Consider the following 6,000-nt stretch of genomic DNA (forward strand, 5'->3'; position numbering starts at 1 on the left):
ACAACATAGATGAAAGTACATAATATATTTAGAATGAGCAAACTTTGTTTTGCAAACAAGAACAGAAAGAAGTAAAAACCATACCTATAACTCCTTTGTTCTAAGCTAGCAGTAGTTGATCAATAGGCGCGCGTAATGTTCATTCACCGATTGAAATCACATCGAAGAGGTACGGGATCGGATTGTAGACTGATCATTCATAGCAGTGATGAAGAATAGAACTCAAAAGAAGCAAATCACAGAAATTACAACTTTGCTAGGAGACAAGCTAACTGACCCTGATGCTATCAAAAGAGAGATTGTTGATTTCTATAAAAGTTTAATGGGAACAACTACCACTACCTTGCCTGCCATCAACAGAACATACATGAAGCATGGACGTCCTACACTATCTCACCAACAAAGGGTTGATCTATGTGCAGAAGTAACCAATCAAGAGATTGTTGAGAGCCTCAAAGCAATTGGTGATGATAAAGCTCCAAGCATTAATGGCTTTAATGCAGTTTTCTTCAAGAAAGCATGGGACATTATCAATATTCAGATTATAGATGCTGTGAAAGAGTTCTTCTCAACTGGAAAACTCTATAAGGCCATAAATTGCACTATCGTACATTGGTGCCTAAAGTGAATAAACCTACCACATTCAAAGAGTACAAACCAATAGCCAGTTGTTCAATCCTCTACAAGATGATCTCTAAAATCTTGGCTTCCAGATCACAGAAAGTCATGCCTTACATCATTTGTGAGGCTCAAGAAGGCTTCATTCCTGGTAGAAAGATTGCTAATAATGTCATTCTAACTCATGAGCTAGTCAAATCCTACACAAGAGCCTAGATATCCCCTAGATGTATGATAAAGATTGATCTTCAGAAAGCTTACGCCTCAGTAGAATGAATCTACTTACAACAGGTTATGGAGGAGCTTAGGTTCCCTGACAGGTTTATCAGATGGATAATGGAATATATTAAGACTGTCAACTATACTATTCTTGTGAATGGGGAAACCACAGAACCTTTCAATGATGCCAAGGGTCTTCGACAAGGAGATCCTATCTCCCCTTTTCTCTTTGCTATAGCGATGGAATACTTGAGTAGATCACTGCATGGACTTAAGAAGGAGCCTAACTTCCAATATCATCCCATATGTAGGAAGCTAGGCATTACTCATATGAGTTTTGCTGATGAATTTCTGTTATTTGCTAAGGATAATCTCTCTTCAGTGGCTACACTTTACAAATGCTTTACTCAATTCTCTCAGGCATCAGGCTTACAGGCTAATCTAGGAAAAAGTTCAGTATATTTTGGTGGGGTAAAGCAAATTGTGAAGGACCAGATATTGGCACACCTGGGATTTGCAAGTGGATCCTTACCCTTCAAGTTCCTAGGCATTCCTTTGTTTACAAAGAAAATAGCTCTCATACAGTGGCAACCATTGATTGAAAAGATCACAGCCACGATTTCTTCCTGGACTGCTAAGAAGATGTCTTATGCTGGTCGTGTGCAGTTGGTCCAATCTGTAATTGTATACGGTCGAAATCGGGCATACCTGATTTCGTTGACAGGATAGTTGCCTCGAGAGTAACCTCATAATAGATCGGGCTCGAGCTCGAAGATAGAACATCAAGCCTAGAGATCGAAGTGTTCATTGAGATCGAGGCCAGCAATAATCGATATCAAGCATGACTGACTTCGAGTAAGGCGTAATAACGGAATGGCGAGATATCAGCAACCGATCGAAGATCACGCCGGAAATCCCGGAACAGATCAAATCAAAGCGGTTATTAGTGCCAATCATGGGATCTACTTCCGTTATTAGAGTTTTACCTTATTTAGGATTCCTCTATTATATAAAGAGAGATCCCATTCACTTGTAAGGGGGACAATCATTATTCACTGATAAGAATATACACATACGCTGCTTTCTTTGTTTTACTTACTGTTCATCGCTGTTTGTTCCATTCTCTACTGTTCTTATTAACCTACCTTGAGACTATCTCGAATCGAGGTCGAGGCATTATTTGCAGACCGGTTTGATTTATTTTATTGTTCAATTTATTTATTTAATTTGTTGTTTATCAATTGGTACTAGTTTAAATCAAATATCCTTAAAACCATAATATAAGTTTAATTGTTACTCAATTTTTAGGGTAATGGCGCCCACTGTGGGGCTAAGGAAAATAGTGATTGTTCAGTACTGATTCTGATAAAACACACTATTTTACGCTTGTTCTTGTCAAGTATCTTTGCTTTCAGGTTAAAACATGTCAAACTCACAAAACGCATCCACACACGGTGACAATGGCCTCGGATTCCATGGTGAAAATGAAAATGTGATTGCTCCAGGAGTCGAGGTGCCACATGCTAATCTCGGGGGAGCACCGGTTGCTAACCCAGTCGATGTCAGTTCGCACGTTGCTCTAAATGCGGACTTAGGCGCATATCTCGATGGGAGTGTACGCAGAGAAGGCCGATTTAGTGGCCAAGGAACACAGGGCAGATGAGACGAAGGAGTCAGTCTCCAAGTGATATTCGAGATGATTCAGGCTCAGCAAGCCACTATTGCTCAGTTATAAAATCAACATAGAGCCCCGAATAAGGTCGAGCCGGAAATTACTCTCCGTACCGAACTAGTACGGGAAAGGTCGAATGGTAACGAATCAGGGACTGATCCTGCGGTAATGAAAATGCTCGAGGAGCTCACCAAAAAAATTGAATCAGTGGAGAAGAGAATCGAAGCCAACGATAAAAAAGTGGAGACATACAACTCTCATATTGATCAGATACCGGGGGCACCGCCAATCTTGAAAGGGATGGATTCGAAGAAGTTTGTACAAAATCCGTTTCCTCCAAGTGCGGCTCCGAAGCCTATTCCAAAGAAGTTTCGTATGCCAGACATACCCAAATATAATGGGACCATCAATCCCAATGAGCATGTTACTTCATATACATGCGCCATCAAGGGTAACGATTTAGAAGATGATGAAATCGAATCTGTGCTGTTGAAAAAATTCGGAGAGACCTTTTCGAAGGGAGCAATGATTTGGTATGACAACCTGCCACCGAATTCCATCGACTCATTTGCCATATTAATAGATTCTCGTAAAGGCACACGCCGGGGCCATAAAGGTCGCAACGAGAAAATCAGATATTTTCAAGTTAAGACAAAGGGATAATGAAATGCTGAGGGAGTTCGTGTCGTGATTTCAAATGGAACGCATGGAGTTGCCACTAGTCATAGATGATTGGGCCGTTCAAGCTTTCACCCAAGGGTTGAAAGAGTGGAGTTCGATAGCATCACGTCAGTTGAAACAAAATTTGACCGAGTATCCAGCTATAACTTGGGCAGATGTGCACAATCGATATCAATCGAAGATCAGGGTCGAGGACGACCAATTAGGAGCCCTTTCCAGTTCAGTACATCCAAACAGGTCGGCAGTTAAAAACCAGAGGGACATCGACGGGGAGCCAAGGTCGAACAGAGACCGATATCAACCATATATCGCAGATCGAAGGAACAATGGTTCAGGATGCAATTCCGCCCGGAACGATCGAAGAAGTGATCGAGGACAGAATTCTCGAGGACTTATGAGCAAAAGTAGTTTTGACAAGTATGCCGATCCCACAGAGGCACCTCGGTTATCGGAATATAACTTTAGCATTGATGCATCGGGCATTGTATCGGCAATCGGAAGGATCAGAGATACTAGGTGGCCCAAACCCATACAAACTGAGCCTTCCCAAAGAAACCCAAATTTGATGTGCAAGTATCATGGCACGCATGGTCACAAGACCGAGGATTGCAGGCAATTAAGGGAGGAGGTAGCCCGTCTATTCAATGAGGGCCACCTTTGAGAGTTCCTCAGCGATCGAGCCAAGAATCATTTCAGAGAAAGAGACGCTAACAGAAAAAATGAGCAGGAGGAACCCAAACATGTCATTCATATAATCGTCGGTGGAGTCGACATTCCATAGGGACCCATATTCAAACGCACTAAGGTATCAATCATTAGGAAAAAATGAACCTGAGATTATGTGCCCGAAGGTACTTTATCATTCAACAACGAAGAAGCAGAAGGCATTTCTCAGCCCCACAACGACGCTCTGGTAATTTCTATCTTATTGAATAAAGTTCAAGTTAAGCGTGTTTTAGTGGATCCAGGTAGCTCGACGAATATCATCCGATCGAGGGTCGTGGAGCAGCTCGGCCTACAAAATCAAATCGTGCCCGCAACTCGGGTCTTAAATGGCTTTAATATGGCCAGTGAAACAACTAAAGGGGAGATTATTCTACCGATGAACGTGGCTGGAACCATTCAAGATACCAAGTTCCACGTAATCTAGGGCGACATGAGGTACATTGCCCTACTCAGAAGGCCTTGGATCCACAATATGAGGGAAGTCCCTTCGACTATCAACCAAATGATGAAATTCCCGACGTCGGACGGTGTAAAAACAACATACGGGGAACAACATACTGCAAAGGAAATGCTTGCGGTCGATGAGGTAACACCGATATCGACACTATCAACCTCGAAAAGGTCGAGCATCAAAGGTAAACAGGAAGTCAAATAGCAGTCACATCCACCAGCCTCGACCGTATCGGGGAAGTAGGAGATAGAAGAAGAAGATGAGGATTTTCTGACCCCTCGAACCTTTATTGTTTCCTAAGATTCTGATGCCACCAAATCAATGGTCGAAGAGCTGGAACAGGTTATACTGATCGAGTACCTGCCCGAGTGAAAGGTATACCTGGGAACGGGATTAACCCCCGAACTGAGGAAAAAGCTTATTCAATTTCTTATTGATAACATAGATTGTTTTGCTTGGTACCATTTGGACATGATAGGGATCCCACCGGAGATAACGACGCAGCGGCTAAGCCTGGACCCTAGGTTCAAATTGGTGAATCAAAAGAGAAGACCCCAGTCCGAGGTAAAGCACACATTCATAAAGGATGAGGTAACTAAACTTCTCAAAATATGATCTATTCGGGAGGTGAAATATCCCGAATGGTTAGCCAATGTAGTTGTAGTCCCTAAAAAAAGGAACAAACTTAGAATGTGTGTAAATTATAAGGATTTAAACAAGGCGTGCTCCAAAGATTCTTTTCCACTGCCTAACATCGATCACATGATCGATGCCACGACCGGCCACGAGATCCTTACTTTTCTCGATGCCTATTCCGGGTACAATCAAATCCAAATGAACCCGGAGGATCGAGAAAAGACTTTATTTATCACCAAGTATGGAACATATTGTTATAATGTAATGCCTTTCGGGCAAAAAATGCAGGAGCTACTTACCAACGCCTAGTAAATAAAATGTTCGAAGAACAAATAGGTAAATCAATGGAAGTTTATATTGATGACATTCTAGTTAAGTCCCTGCGCGAAGAGGACCATTTGGCTCATTTGCAGGAAACGTTTGAGATTTTAAGGAAATACAACATGAAGCTCAACCCCGAGAAATGTGCTTTTGGGGTCGGTTCGGGCAAGTTCCTTGGCTTCATGGTATCAAATCAGGGGATCGAGATCAACCCCGATAAAATCAAGGCCATCGAAGACATCATCATCGTGGACAATGTAAAAGCCGTGCAGAGGCTAACTGGATGGATAGCTGCCATAGGATGATTCATTTTGAGGTCGTCGGATTGAAGCCACAAATTTTTCTCTCTACTAAAAAAGAAGAACGATTTCGCCTGGACCCCGGAATGCCAACAAGCATTAGAGGAATTGAAGCGATACCTATCGAGCCCACCACGATTTCACACTCCAAAGGCAGATGAGAAATTTTACTTGTACTTGGCAGTATCAGAAATCGTGGTAAGTGGTGTCGTAGTTCGAGAAGAGCAAGGTACATAATTTCTCGTTTATTATGTAAGTCGAACCTTAGGAGATGCAGAAACTAGATATCCACACTTGGAAAAATTGGCAGTTGCACTGATAAACGCCTCTAGAAAGTTAAGACCATACTTTCAATGTCACCCTATATGCGTACTAAC

The sequence above is a fragment of the Nicotiana tabacum genome, chromosome 17 (assembly GCF_000715075.1).
Source record: "Nicotiana tabacum cultivar K326 chromosome 17, ASM71507v2, whole genome shotgun sequence".
NCBI lineage: Eukaryota > Viridiplantae > Streptophyta > Magnoliopsida > Solanales > Solanaceae > Nicotiana > Nicotiana tabacum.